Genomic DNA, 15776 nt, shown 5'->3' on the forward strand with positions numbered 1-15776 from the left:
TAGCTCAATCGAGAATTCTAAATCTGAGATTGATGGATTCCTGTGAACCAAGGATATTAAGGGATATGGGGCTAAGGCGGGTATATGGAGTCAGATTACAGGTCCACCCTGATCTGATCGAGTGGCAGAAAAGCCTCGAGGGGCAAAATGCCACCGCCACTCGCTGTCTCCTGATATGTGTCAGCTTCTCCTGCAAGAAAGCGGGTGATGTTCCTATCATTGTTGAATAGCTGCCAGTGTGTGTGGCCTGTGAGTTGTGGGTGTGCTGCTTGCAACGGTGATAATGTGTAAGGGTGAGAGGGTTGAGTACTGAAGGAAAGAGTTTGTTGCTATGTGGGTGATGGGGGGTGTAGTGCGTGGAGCAATGGGTGCGGCTGGTGGTGTATTTGTAAGGAGGCGCTACTTGACAGTTGACCTCACTCATCTTGACCACTCATGTCAAAGCATTGAATTTCTTCCTGTACTGCATCCATGTTCATGATACTGTGCACCTGGCATTGACCTCATCCCCGACTGCCTCCCACTACCTTTTGGGTGTATGTATGGAGGACATCTTGCCCACTGCGGATATGGGATGTCCCTCCTTCAGTCCACCTCTTACACCAAGGCCTCTGGTGCATCAGCAGAGAACCTTGGTGCACGGAGTCTCAGGCCGGCACATTGGTGTGGTCTGGCCTGCAGATTGGAGGATGTGGGATTTAGTGGTGTGCAACCTTTATTCAATATTTTAAATTAACTCATCTGTATTTAAAAATAGGGATGGGACATGCTTCTGTGCTTTATATGTGCGAAGTCTGATCTCCATTCAGACTCCGTGCAGACAGCAGTCTGTTATATTCAGCAAATAACAGGTACTCGCTACCTTTAAGAGATTTCCAACAGACAGCCTGCCTTTAAGAAATAGGAGCTACCCCCTGCTGGTGGAAAGTGCGAATTGCATGGAATCCTCGTTCAACGCTGATTTCCAACGCAGATTGCAGGTGAGTCCTCAGGGCTGACGAAAATCTCGACCTGCCTGCGCAGGGCCCATTGGGCGCGGCGTAATAGCGGATCGTGCTGCTCCCGCCCAAAAACAGGCCCTATCCAATTTCCCCACTCAGTGTCCAGGTAACATTCTAGTAAATCTGCGTTGCACTCCCAAGGCCAATGTGACCTTCCTAAAGTGTGGTACCCACAACTGAACACAGTACTCCAGGTGTGATCTCACCAGGGCTTTGTATATTTGTAGTATAACTTCTACCCCATTGTATTCTGGTCCTCTATATATAAAGGCCAGCATTCCATTATCCTTTATTGATTATTTTCTGTCCCTGTCCATAATATTTTAATGATCCACACACACGGACCTCGAAGTCTCTTGTGATTTTGTGATTTTCGTTCCCACTGCTGTTTCCCTGCACCAGTTACAAAGTACAGTCCTGGTCCCACTGCTGCTGAGACCCTGTGCTTCTGCCATCTCAAGCCTTCATTTCTCCAACACTCTCGTCACCTCACATATTTAAATTAGCCGAGCTAGGAAATACCACCTCGAATCACAGAGCCTTATCCGAATATCGCTCGGTGTGACCTGTCCATTTAAAGGGGCATCACCCTGTCATCTCACGGTGTGACCCGTCCTGTTAAAGGGGCCTCATTCTGAGATCTAACGTTGTGACACATCCAGCTAAAGGGACTTCTCCTCATGATCTCACGGTGTGACACATCCAGTTCAAGCGGTCTCACCCTGAGATCTCACGGGGTGACCCATTCAGTTAAAGGGGCCTCACCCTGAGATCTAACGTTGTGACTCGTCCAGTTTAATGGACCTCACCCTGAGATCTGACGTTGTGACTCGTCCAGTTAAAGCAGTCTCACCCTGAGATCTCACCGTGTGACCCGTCCGGTTCAAGAGGCTTCACCCTGTGATCTCACGGTGTGACACCTCCAGTTTAAGGGGCCGCACGCTATGATCTCACGGTGTGACCCGTCCAGTTAAAGAGGCTTCACCCTCTGATCTCACGGTTTGACCCGTCCAGTTAAATGAGCCTCACCCTCTGATCTCACGGTTTGACATGTCCAGTTAAAGGGGCCTCACCCTCTGATCTCACGGTTTGACCCGTCCAGTTAAAGGGACGAGAGAGAGACAGAGGAAATTGTCCCAGATCCAGAAAAGCATGCAGGATCTGCTCCAGCTGCAGTCGATGGGGATCGATGTCGGGAAAGGACTCAGGGAGTTGAAGGGCCAGCAAGTCTCGATCTTCACCTCCGAGGCCTCGAAGATCACCTTTCGGTCCAGAGTCCACTCCGTGCAGCAGGGCGAGAAGTGTTCGCGTTTCTTCGTCCAGAAGCTGCACAGAGAGACCTCTGGTGATCAGCAGCCTGAAGGAGGAAGACGGCTCGGTGACGCCTTGACAGACCGACATACTGAGTATCAGAAAATCTTTATATGCCGGTCTGTATGACGCAAAGCCCAGAGACACCACGGCCTCCCAACCCTTCCTGCCCTCTATTACGGAGGTCTTAGAGGACAGCGAACAGGAGCGCCTGGATCGGCCATTGACCTTGGAGAAGCTGACAAAGGCCGTCCGGTCTTTGGAGAAGAGTAGAACTCCGGGGAGCGATGGCTTACCGGTTGAGTTGTACTCGGCTCTGTGTGATTGGACTGGCCAAGAGCTACTGGATGTGTACGGGGGTATGCTTCTGGCAGGCAGCATTTCAGAGTCCATGAGGAAAGGCATCATCACTGTCATCTACAAGCAGAAGAGGGAGAGGGGGAATTCAAAAATTGGCGACCCATTTCCTTGCTAAATGTCAACTACAAGATTCTGTCGAAGGCCATCACCAACAGGCTCGAGTCCGCTCTGGAGCAGGTGATCCACCCTGATCAGACCTGTACTGTACCCGGCAGAAAGTCTCTGATAGCCTGGTACTGTCCAGGTATACGATCGTCTACATGTAGGAAAGGGGGGTGAACACCTGCCTCATCAGCCCGGACTAGGACAAGGCCTTTGACAGAATATCCCACACATACATGATGAATGTGCTGTCCAAAATGGGCTTTGGGGAGGAAATGTCCAATTGGACCTGACTGCTCTACTTGGACATTCATTGCGCGGTCCTAATCAATGGGCTGGAGTCGGAGAGTTTTCTGATCAGATTTGGAGTCAGGCAGGGCTGTCCTCTCTCCATGGTCTTGTTCATACGTGGTATCGAGCCGTTTGCCCCGTCCGTCAGGAAGGACACAAGTATCAGGGGGATGACGATCCCAGGCAGCGGAGGCTCTCAGGTGACGGCCGCCCTGTACATGGATGACGTCACTGCCTTTTGCTCCGATCAGCAGTCGGTCCACAGATTGATGGGCATCTGCGATCGTTTCGAACTGGCCTCGGTGTCCCGAGTGAACTACAGTAAGGGTGAGGCCATGTTCTATGGCAGGTGGGAGACCCGATCGTTTGTCCTCTTCACCGTCAGGTCTGACTAACTGATGGTACTTGCGAGCTGGTTCAGGGGGCCCCAGGCCTCCACCAAGAAATGGGAGGAGCGGTTCGCCAAGGCGAAACAGAAGCTTGGTATGTTGGGGGGACGCTGTCTCTCTCAATAACGGGCAGGAATCTGTTGATAAGGTGTGAGGTACTCGCGGTGTTGCTCTCCGTGGCCCAGGTCTGGCCCATTCCCCCAACTCCGTCACCACAGTCACCCGAGCTATCTTCCACTTTGTCTGGAGGTCCAAGGTTGAACGCGCCCACAGGGACACCATGTACAAACCTCCAGACAAAGGGGGCAGAAGCGTCACCAATGCTGCCCTGATCCTGATGGCCAGCTTTGTGTGTGGCTGCCTCAGAATGTGTGCAGAGCCCCGGTACACAAACACCAAGTGTCTCTACGTGCTGAGTTTCTACCTGTCCAAAACATTGAGAAAACTGCGTCTGGCCATGCTAGCCGAGGAGACGAAGGACGTCCCGTCCAGCTCGACCACCCCACCCTACCTGCCCCAGGTGGAGAAGATCCTGAGGAGAAACCACTTCGACCACAAGGACATCAGACAGTGGTCGACGAGGAACGTTCTGGGGGTCCTGCAGGAAAAGGAGAGGGTGAATCCGATCGGGCAGATCCCCGACCAGACGGTCGATGCCATTTGGCAGAACATCTCGTCGCCGGAACTGACCGACAGGCACCAGGATGTGGTCTGGATGGTGGTGAGATCCGCGCTCCCAGTGCGGGCATTCCAACATGGACAAAATCTCAGCACCACCTCGAGCTGCCTTCAAGGCTGCAACGGGGATGAGACCATCGCCTGTCTCCTGATGGACTGGTCCTTCACGCAGAATAAGTGGAGAGAGATGCGTTAGTCACTGTCCCCATTCATCCCCAACACCTCGGTAACACAGGACGCTGTGCTCTATGGGCTGTTCCCCGGGACGGACACCGAGACAGATATCAACAGCTGCTGGAAGGCCATCAACTTGGTGAAGGAGGCCCTTTGGTCCTCCCGAAACCTTCTGGCCTCCCAGCTGAAGGAGCGGTCCACGACCGAGTGTTGCCGACTGACACACTGCAAGGTCCAGGGGAATGTGCTGCGGGATGCACTGAGGCACGGTGCGGCCTATACAAGGGCTCTATGGGGAAAGAGCATCGTGTAAAGCCATCCCACCTTTTATTATACAGAATGTATTTAAAGACATGTACTGTGTATTGTATTGAAATAATGGGATCATAGTGTGTGCGATCTGTTTTGTATTGTTTTGAATTGAAATTGTGACTTTTACCCTGAACTTTATGTATCCTTAAATTTTATGAAATAAAGTATATTTTGAAAATAAAAAAGCATTGCTGCTCAAAGGCACTCCTTTGATCAGCGAGAGACCTGTCCGAAAGACTGACAGAAGTCTTTTTTTGCCTGAAAGTGATGTCCGGTTTGACGTGTTGTTGCTCAAAGGCACTCCCTGCTGGTGAGCAGAGGCAAATGCTCGAGTAAAACAGCTTCAAGGTTTGAGAAAGGAAAAGCGCCAACATTTTAAGCAGCAAACAGTCTGTAAAGTTAAGAGAGCGGCCTTGAGCTCAATACCGCTTAATCCAAAAGCACGTTCGTTATTTTGAGACAGAATTAAACCAACGATTTAAGAGTGATTTTGCTTTCAAGTTTTAATCTCTACAAGTTTTCCACACGACCAGCTGAGCTCTCGAAGGGAAACAGCAAAGGTCCCTCTCTTTGGTGATTGTTCACCGTGTGCCTTTTGATACTCTCGGACTCGTGGAGTAGCGTGGGCATGACCGAGACTGACTCGGTACCTGCTCATACCGCAGCGCTGTGAGAGTGTGAGCTCCGACTTACTCGACACACCTTTGGCCAGTCGAGCAATGGGGAAAGTGTCTGACCAAAATTCAGAAGATTGTTGGTTCGATTTCCACCTGGATGGAGAGTTTTTGCAAACTGCCGATTAGTTTATGATTTTACACCTTGCAAACTGTCCTACTTGATAGAGCTGCCTGGAGATTTATACATCAAGTGCCTTCTTAGCGCAGCAGGCAGCGCGTCAGTCTCATAATCTGAAGGTCCTGAGTTCAATCCTCAGAGAAGGCATCATTAAGCTTTTTTTTTCCCCATCTTTGCTCAAGACCAAAATCAATATTTTTTTCTTCCTGCAGCACACCAAAAGATTTGCTGCCACTTGACCTCTTTGTACCGTAGCAAGCAGTGAAGCTTAAGAAGTACATGGACCATGGGCTCGCTGAAAACTGACGCCACTTTTGTTTCTGGACAATTGACCCAAGTCAAAAGGTGAGTGGAGAATGCAAGAATCTATCTTGCTATCTCTCACCTGCTCAGCGAGCATTCGACTTGAATCATGGAAAGAACACAGCACGGAAGGAGGCCATTCGGCCCATCAAGACCACACCAGCTCTATGCAAGAGCAATCCAGCTGGTCCCACTCCCCCGCCCCATCGTTTTTCCTGATTTCATCTTTGGTGCTTTTGCCAATCACCTTAAATCTATGTCCTCTGGTCCTTCACCCTTCTGCAAATGGGAACGATTTCTCTCTATATACTGTTTCTAAACCCTTCATGGTTTTGAAAATCTCGATCAAATCTCCAGCTTCTCCAGTCTATCCACGTAACTAAAGTCCGTCATCCCTGGAATCATTCTAGTAAATCTCTTCTGCACCCTCTTTAATGCCTTCATATATTTCCTAAAGTGCGGCGCCCAGAAGTGGACACAATACTCCAGTTGTGGCTGAACCAGTGTTTTCTAAAGGTTCATCATGACTTCCATACTTTAGTACTCTTTGCCTCTATTTATGAAGCCCAGGATCCCGTATGCTTTTTTTAACCGCTTTCTCAACCTGCCACGCCACTTTCAATGATATTTGCACATATACCCCCAGATCTCTCTGTTCCTGTATCACTGTTAGAATTGTGCCCTCTAGTTTATGTTGCCTCTTCTCGTTCTTCCTACCGAAATGCATCAATTCGCATTTTTCTTCGTTAAGTGTCATTTGCCATGTGTCCGCCCATGCAACCAGTCTGCATATATTCTCTTCAACTCGATCACTATCCTTCTCACTGTTCATTACCCTTACAAATTTGGTGTCATCTGCAAATTTGGAAATTGTGCCCTGTACACCCAAGTCCAAGTCATTAATATATATCAAGGAAAGCAGTGGTAACAGCACCGACCCCTGGGGAACACCACTGTCCACCTCCCTCGAGTCCGAAAAACAACCGTTCACCACAACTCTGTTTCCTGTCCCTTAGCCGATTCTGTATCTATGTTGCTACTGCCCCCTTTATTCAATGCCCTTCACAGTGGTTGTTTCGCACTCGCCTCCAAGCAGTTCCACGACCAGCAGAGAAATCTTGCCTTGGGATCGCCCCCTCCCTGACGACAATCAATACTTTGCTCCAATCGGTGGTATCGAGCATAAGCAAGTGAGCAACAGCAGAACGGGAAGCCACAGTAATCATGAATGATGCTGAGAAGAGCCCGAGCCTGCGGAAGGTAGATGAGATCTCAGGAAAGGAACAGTGGCCCCGAGCTTGAGGGAGCGGCGAGAGCCCTGTCTGACTGATCGAAGACATTTTTGCCTGAAATCGGTTTGCGGTGTTGTAGCTCAAAGGCACTCCTTGCTGGTGAGCAGAGGCAAATGCTCGAGCAAAACAGCCGTGTTCTGACAGACACAGAAAGCTTTAAGGTTTGACAAAGGAAAAGTGGTCTCCTGTGCCTCAGCGCCAACATGTTAAGCCGTAGGCTGCCTGTAAAGTTAAGAGAATGGCCTAGAGCTACTTACTCCAAAAGCACGTTTATTACTTCGAACCAGCAAACTTTGATCTGTTAATTGTACTGTAGACCTCTGCTCTACAAGTTGAGCGATCGAAAGGAAGCAGCTGATGTCTCTCTCTTTGGTGATTGTTCACCGTGCACCTATTGACACGCCCGGACTCGTGGAATCGCGTGGGCATGACCGAGACTGACTCGGTAACTGCTCATTCTCCAGCGCTGTGGGAGTGTGAGTTACTGCATGCTTTTTGAAAACTGGGCCAGTGGAGCAATGGATAACGTGTGGAGGGTCGATACCCGTTTGATTCGAAAGTTTCTGCGAATTTTTTTTATTACAAAACATATATTACTGCATAAAATTTAAGAATACACAGAGTTAAAACTAAATTTCACAATTTCGAAGCAATACAGTACAATACAGACCGTATCTCACGGTATGAACCGTCCAGTTAAAGGGGCCTCATGCTGTGATCTCACGGTGTGAACCGTCCAGTTCAGGGGGCCTCATGCTGTGATCTTATGCTATGAACCGTCCAGTTAAAGGGGCCTCACCTTGTGATCTCACGGTGTGATGCATCCAGTTAAAGGGGCTTCAAAAATGATCTTTCGCTCCAGAGTCCGCTCCGTGGAGCAGGACGAGAAGTGCTCGCGCTTCTTCTTCCAGAAGCTGCTCAGGGAGACTTCTGTGATCAGCAGCCTGAAGAAGGAAGACCTCACAGACCAACATACTGAGTCCACCCCACCTTGTAATTTGCTCATTTACCTCATGCTCATGCTTTAATATTGCATTTTTTAAATAAAGATTAGAAAGTTATTTGATAAACTTGAGTAATGAAGGAGGAGAGACAGAAAGCGATAGAGAAACAACAACAGAGCAATAAACAGGTTGAACGAGGAACTGATATGGAGAGATAGGGAGATAAAGGTAGATAGATAGATAGCTATATAGATAGATAGATGGATAGATAGAGATAGATCGATCGGTAGATAGATATATGGTTAGATGGATAGAGATATATAGATAGATAGATGGATGGATAGATGGATGGATAGATAGATGGATAGAGAGATATATAGATAGATATATAGCTAGATGTTTAAACAGATGGATGGATAGATAGATGGATAGAGAGATATAGAGATAGAAAGACAGATGGATGGATGGATAGATATATGGATAGAGAGATTTATAGATAGAGAGATAGATGGATAGTGAGATAGATGAATCGATTGATAGATAGATGGAGAGATAGATGGATAGAAAGATAGATAGATGGATAGATAAATATATAGATAGATAGATACATTTAAAGCAGTGGAGAGACAACGATACATAGTTTGAGGTGCTGGATTAGTTTAAGACGCTGTACTAATTTGAGGTACTATATTAGTTTGAGGTACTGTATTCGCTTGAGGTGCTGTATCACTTTGAGGTGTTGTATTGGCTTGAGGTGCTCTATTAGTTTGAGGTGCTGTATTAGTTGAAGTACTTTATTAGTTTGAGATACTGTATTAGATTGAGATGCTGTATTAGTTTGAGGTATTATATTACTTTCAGGTTCTGTATCGGTTTGAAGTACTGCATTAGTTTAAGGTGTTGTATTTGTTTGAGGTACTGTATTAGTTTGAGGTACTTCATTAGTTTCAGATGATGAATTAGCTTGAGGTATTATAGTAGTTTCAGATTCTCTATCCGTTTGAGGTACTGTATCAGTTTGAGATACTGTTTTAGTTTGAGGAGCTCCATCAGTTTGAGGTGTTATATTAGTTTGGGGTATCTGTATTGTAAGGAAAGAGTCAGTCTTTATATTGAAGTAATATTAACCTTTAGCTTTTGCCTCTTAAGTGAGGAAGTATAAATCTCCGTTGGGAGAATGAAACTACAATCATAAGACAGATTTGCTTCATTTTATATGCATGCATATGTTGAATATAGAGACGAGTAGATTCTGAAGTCCAGAAACACTTGGATTGTTGCTGATATCATTATACTCGTAAGTTTAATTATCCTTTTGATATAAACAATTGCCTGACAATCATAACAAGACCTTTAAGTCATTCATAGCTGCTGTGTATGTGTGTCAGGCAGCATTGTGTGCTATTCGTCTTACCAGCTTCACAGGCAAGCAGGAGAGGTGTGACATCTGTATGATTGCTACGTATCATTCCAAGCTGATGCTGCGGGAAAGGACTGTACTGGTGAGAGATAAACACCATTCTGTTTTCTGGTCAATTGGCAAGGCCATATGTTTTAACTATCAAGTTCAAAAGTTATAGTTATGATGAATGCCTGAAGCAGAACACCTGGCTGTGCGGAAGGAGCCTGTTTGCACCACAAGGCGACATCTAGTGGAGGAGTGCAGTTAGGTGATGAGGGAAGTGATACTCTGATAACATGGACAATGCTGGAAACCCTCAGCAGGTCAGGCAGCATCTGTGGAGAGAGAAACAGAGTTAATGTTTCAGGTCAATGACCTTTCATCAGAACCAAGTTGGGCAGTTGTGTTCGGTACTAGTATGAAACATCGGAATTGTTTCACTCATGTGGGGTGATTTGGGTACTTTTCTGTCTTTGGAAGTTCAAGATCCAAAGTAAAATAAGGGCTTATCTGGGATTTGAACTCGGAACCTCTCACATATTCATAGTAACAAACCCGAAGCAAGAATCATACCCCTAGACCAACGAGCCCACTACTAACAACCAATCCACTCTAGAGCCAGCCATCGTGAAACCCTTTTTGGTGGCTATCGTTGATAAGCAATTATGAGGACAGGTTGCATGGACGACACTTGCATTCCCTTGAGTTTGGAATATTAAGGGGTGATCTAATTGAGGTGTTTAAGATGATTAAACATTTGACAGGGCAGATAGAGACTATTTCCTCTGGTGGGGAGAGTCCAGAACAATGGGGCGTAACATTAAAAAATTCGAGCTGGGCCATTCAGGGGTGATGTCAGGAAGAATTTCATTACACAAAGGGGAGTGGAAATCTGGAACTCTCTCCCCCAAAAAGCTGTTGAGGCTGGGAGTCAATTGAAAATGTCAAAACTGAGATTGATAGATTTTGGGGCTAATTCGGGAGTTTAATGACTTTGACATTTTTCCCTGTGACTTGTATCGTTTCGATCGATGAAATATTCGTGAAAAGAGTCAGTGCAAAGAGAGTCAACGGTTCATGTTTTCCCGAGACACTTCCTTCAGACCTGAGACCGAAAAGTTTGTCGTTTCCGTAGTGTAGCGGTTATCATGTTCACCAGTTACACGCAGAAAGTCCCCGATTTGATCTCGGAGGGAAGCATTTTGTTGGGACTTGCTCCCCATAAACCTCCAGGGTCGAGTTTCTTCAAGCGTGGAAGGGGCTACAAACCTTTTTAAATTTAACAACAGCTGCACCAGATTCTTGGTGTAATAAGCACTAAACATTTTTAAGCAGACTCCTAAAATACAGTATGTAAAATGGGAAGGGATAAAAGTTCATGACATGCAAAGCACAAAGGTTTATTAACGTTTTAATTGTCACTTGGTAAACAAGTTAGCATTTCCTTCGGTGTGCAACAGAACGTATTAATGGTGATTTGCAAAAAACATTAAGTGTCTCACAGACATGCATTATTTTTGTGCAATGAACTATTCCCAATCACTAGGGAACACTGCATCAAACATATATCGACCGTTCTTTCATCGTCGCTGGGTCAAAATCCTGCAACTCCCTACCGAGCAGCACTGTGGGAGAACTTTCACCACACGGACTGCAGCGGTTCAAGAAGGCGGCTCACCACCACCTTCTCAAGGGCAATTAGGGATGGGCAATAAATGCTGGCCTCGCCAGCGACGCCCACATCCCATGAACGAATAAAACAAATCTCTGTGCTCTTCCAATTCTGGCCTCTTGCGCATCCCCGATTTTAATTGCTCCACCATTGGAGGCTGTGCCTTCAGCTGCCTCGACCCGAAGCTCTGGAATTCCCTCCCTCAACCTCTCCGCCTCTCTCTCCTTTAACACATACCTTAAAACCTAACTCTTCGACCAAGCTTTTGGTCACCTGTCCCAATATCTCCTTATGTGGCTTCGTGTCAAGTTTTGTTTAATAACGTTCCTGTGAAGCACCTTGTGACGTTTTACTACGTTAAAGGCGCTATGTAAATACAAGTTGTGTCCTCTGGTTATCGACCCTCCTGCCAATGGAAAGAGCTTCTCCCCATCCATTCTATCAAAATAATTTGAACACCTCTATTAAATCTACCCTTAACCTTTTTTTGCTCCGAGGAGAACAATCCCAGCTTCCCCAGTCTCTCCACATAACCCATCCCTGGACACGATGCAAGGCGGAGGTTTGCAACCAGGTTTGAAAATTATTGCCAGTCGGGAGCTGGACAAATCGAAAGGAACCGAAATGACAAACAGCTTTGTGAATCTGCAGATACGCTTTGGGAAACGGAATTAGAGACGAATAAAGGACTGTCCAGACAGGCGGCCAAGACGCAGTTGAGTCGGCATGTCCCCCTGGAACAGTTACTCTGATGTTATGAGTGAAATTAAGAGGTCGGAGCCATTTAAACCGCTCCCAGTTACTGCAGATCAGGCATGAAATCCTGACATCTGCATCAGGACGCTCAGAATATTTTTTTTATTCGTTCATGGGATGTGGGCGTCGCTGGCGAGGCCGGCATTTATTGCCCATCCCAAAAAGCCCTTGAGAAGGTGGTGGTGAGCCGGCTTTTGAAACCGCTGCAGTCAGTGTGGTGAAGGTTCTCCCACAGTGCAACTAACTAACAGACAAAGCACCGGTGGGCGCGCCGGTTGCAGGAGAGCTGGTTGGCGGTGATATCGACGCTGTGAGCGAGACCAGACCGTTCCCATGTTTCCACAAACAATGTCCCATCCTTTATTTCTGGAAAAGTAACACTGATAGTGGACAATTGCATTTCTGTGGCTGCAACATGTAACTTTGGGTAGGTGACACGCTGCTTTAGTGTATCTTGCAAGAAAAAGGACCAGACGGTCTCTGTGGCGCAATCGGTTAGCGCGTTCGGCTGTTAACCGAAAGGTTGGTGGTTCGAGCCCACCCAGGGACGGAAATTGCACCTTTTTCTTCCCACTTTCGGATTCATTGCCTCATTCTGATGGCCCTGAAGCCGGTGCCAAGTTTCGATTCCTGATCAGCAGTAACTGGGAGCACTTTAAATGGCTGCGATCTCTTCATCTCATTTCAAGTTTTCGAATGTGTGATTTGGCTGCAAGAAAACACTCTGTGAACAACGTCATCTGAGCATGCCTGATTCGCCATAATTTACACTGCGGTCGGATATCAGGCACATGATAAAAACCAGTGAAATGTTTGTGTGGGCGCGATGCTCTGGGATTCCCTGCCTGACCATCTCCACCGATCCTTCTCTGCAGCCTTCCGAAATACAGCGCAGGAAATGTATCCCTGGGAAATGAGCTCCTGTACAGTAATACGGAAATTAGTTTGGCTGAGGGGTTATATCCCTAACACGAGGTTGCAGATATCGGGTTTCCGTAGTGTAGTGGTTATCACGTTCGCCTAACACGCGAAAATTCCCTGGTTCGAAACCGGGCGGAAATATTTTGAAACCTTGTCCCCATTAAAAATGATTAAATATTTAACGATTCACATTGCTAATTCAATGTGGACAAAGTCCATATCGCCCAGCCCTGTTTATGCAGTCCGCTGAGAGCAGGCGATGAATGCCAGCGTGATATTGGGGGTGAAGGCTGCTTCCAATACTGTCTCACACCCGGTGGGACCTGGCGGAGATTTGATAAGACTCATCCATTCAACCAAGATATGAAACGGTGTTTAAGAAACATTCAAAAATATAATAACATCCAGGATCCTATCTTCAGAGTGCGTGGCGCAAAGGTCTGACTCCGGATTAAAAGGCTGGTTAACTTGCTTCTGATTTCTGAAATGTACTTGCCCATCCTTCAGAGGTCATGGGAAATATGTTTTTTGCCTTTCGAAAAAAGACGCGAAAGTTAGAGACATGTTCTGTTTTCAACACGGCTGGTGAAATGGCCAGACTATCATAAATTCGGATTCGCCTTTGAAACATTTAAAGGCGACGACCTAAAAATCACTTAGTGCAAATTTAAAATCACGGTTCCTATTTATTTCGGTCTGAAAGAAATAACGATAAACGTGTCAGTCAGTGCCCGCGGTGAGACGGTGATGAACTTGTTTGCTGCGAAGTTCACCGCTGGGCAAAAGTTGACGCCGTTTAAAGGACGCGAACCCACTCAATGTAAAGGATGAGCTCATAACCAACAGGTCCCGTCAACGTCAAACATCTCATTTCTTGTGCAATGGAGGGAGCAGAGGCGTGTCCATCATCAGACGCCAGCAACTTTAAGAAATGGAACAGATAAAGGCACAGACGCAAGTTCCAAATCCTTTCAATGCAAAGTTATTTCACTTTATTTAAAGTGCCGTGAGGCTAAAAACGGGTCCCAGATGATTTGCGTTCACTCGTGATTTGTTTTCCAGTGTTGGTCCGTCAGGTTTGCAATTCAATTTGTATTGGATATTGAAGATATTTCAGGATGATTGCACAACATACCATGTGTAAAGCAACCATCTTGATAACTTCAATCATCACACACTCCACATCGACACTGCAGAGGCCCCAGCACCCCTTTCAATATTGTTTTTCTTAACTCACAGTTTTCAAAAGGGAATTGGATAAACGCTTGGATGGAAACATTTTCAGGGCTATGGGGAAACAGCAGGCGAGTGGGACTAACTGGACAGCTCTTTCAGAGAGCTGACACAGGCACGATGGGCCGAATGGCGCTATCTTATTCTATGATTCTATTAATAGATCAATTTCCGCCTTTCACGTAGCCTCCCTAAATGGAGCGCAGTAATCGTGTCCATGTGAAATAAGCTCCTGAACAGTAATACGGAAATTAGTGTGGCTGAGCGGTTTGAAACTCTGGTTAGGCTCCTAACTGGAAATTTCCTCTCCAAGATTGATTAGTTGATCAATTATCTCCCCCTTTCGATCTTAAATGTCTTTACATATCTTTTTGATCTCTTCTTCTACTGTCACGCCCACAATACTCGTCTCGCTGGTAAAGACTGAAGCAAAGTGATTATTTAATATTTCTGCCATTTCGCTGTCATTTCCTGTGAGTTTGTCGTGTGTATCCCTTAGTGGCCCTATTCCTATCCGAAATTTTCTTTGGCTGTTGATGTGTCCAGAATACTTTTCTTTTTTTGATATTCCTTTTTGCCTTTCTAATAGTTCTTTAGACTTCTTTCCCAGTCTTTTCACATTCCCCTCTCTCCTTTATTGTCTAGTGTGTGCCTTTTTCTTCAGTTTCAATTTTGCCCTTGTTTCTTTATTCTTCCCTGGTGTGTCATTTCTGGCTGGTTTGTTCTTGCTTTTTAGTGGGATATATTTCTCCTGGACTCTATTGATCACCGTTTTAAATGTTTCCCACTGTTGTTCTATTTCTTTGTCCAGGTCATTAATATGTCAAACATTTCACCGTTTGAAACTTCTCAAGTCACAATTCCATCAGAAAGCCAGTTGCTTTTGTGGGAGGAGTAAATCAACTTGGTCGAAAAATCAGCTGCATCCCAATCCACAAATAAAATATTTTCACGTCTTCGTAAAAATAAGGATTGTCAGAAGTGGGATTCGAACCCACGCCTCCAGAAGAGACTGCGACCTGAACGCAGCGCCTTTGACCGCTCGGCCATCCTGACTACAAATTTAATGTTCCATTCTGCATCAATTCTGCACCGTTGGCCAGTGAACGCAACATAAAAGTTTAAAATGATACTCGCCCAACGTGGGACTCGAACCCACGACCCTGAGATTAAGAGTCTCATGCTCTACCGACTGAGCTAGCCGGGCTTGCTTCCTTGAATCACCTTATCTGTTATTGCAGCAAGCAGGAGAAAGACTCCATTTCAAATTATTGGAATCAATTCTGAGGGACAGGATGAACTGTCACTTCGAAAGGCACGGACGAATCAAGGACAGTCAGCATGGATTTGTTAAGGGGAAGTTGTGTCTGACTAACCTGATTGAATTTTTCGAGGAGGTGATAAGAAGGATCGATGAGGGCAGCGCAATTGATGTCGTCTACATGGATTTTAGCAAAGCTTTTGAAAAATTCCCACATGGCAGATTGGTCCAAAAAGGAAAGGACCATGGGATCCAAGGGAATGTGGCTTGTTGGATCCAAAATTAGCTCAGTGGCAGGAAGGAAAGTGTAATGGTCGACGGGTGTTTTTGTGGCTGGAAGGCTGTTTCCAGTGGGGTGCCGCAGGGCTCGGTACTTGGTCCTTTGCTTTTTATGCTCTACATTAACGATTTGGACCGAAACTTAGGGGACATGATTAAGAAATTTGCGGGTGACACAAAAATCGGCCATGTGGTTGATAGCGAGGTGGAAAGCTGCAGACTGTGGGGGTTCAGGCAATTTTCTGACAACAAGGCACTCAATCCATCTCTGAACGAATTTTGAACGAATACGTGTGTTTG

At 46.2% G+C, this 15776-nt stretch overlaps 5 non-coding genes across 5 annotated transcripts; 3 read left to right on the forward strand and 2 right to left on the reverse strand.

Annotated features, from left to right (window-relative positions):
• The first annotated feature begins 5487 nt into the window (after positions 1 to 5487).
• On the forward strand, positions 5488 to 5560 carry trnam-cau (transfer RNA methionine (anticodon CAU)). The gene has a single exon. It is a non-coding gene; the product is annotated as a tRNA-Met (tRNA).
• A 6698-nt stretch (positions 5561 to 12258) lies between these two features.
• trnan-guu (transfer RNA asparagine (anticodon GUU)) lies at positions 12259 to 12332 on the forward strand. The gene has a single exon. It is a non-coding gene; the product is annotated as a tRNA-Asn (tRNA).
• A 439-nt stretch (positions 12333 to 12771) lies between these two features.
• Positions 12772 to 12844, forward strand: trnav-aac (transfer RNA valine (anticodon AAC)). Its single transcript has one exon. It is a non-coding gene; the product is annotated as a tRNA-Val (tRNA).
• Positions 12845 to 14909: 2065 nt separating this feature from the next.
• trnal-cag (transfer RNA leucine (anticodon CAG)) lies at positions 14910 to 14992 on the reverse strand. The gene has a single exon. It is a non-coding gene; the product is annotated as a tRNA-Leu (tRNA).
• A 78-nt stretch (positions 14993 to 15070) lies between these two features.
• Positions 15071 to 15143, reverse strand: trnak-cuu (transfer RNA lysine (anticodon CUU)). Its single transcript has one exon. It is a non-coding gene; the product is annotated as a tRNA-Lys (tRNA).
• Positions 15144 to 15776: the final 633 nt, after the last annotated feature.

The sequence above is a fragment of the Heptranchias perlo genome, unplaced genomic scaffold, assembly GCF_035084215.1.
Source record: "Heptranchias perlo isolate sHepPer1 unplaced genomic scaffold, sHepPer1.hap1 HAP1_SCAFFOLD_50, whole genome shotgun sequence".
Classification (NCBI taxonomy): domain Eukaryota; kingdom Metazoa; phylum Chordata; class Chondrichthyes; order Hexanchiformes; family Hexanchidae; genus Heptranchias; species Heptranchias perlo.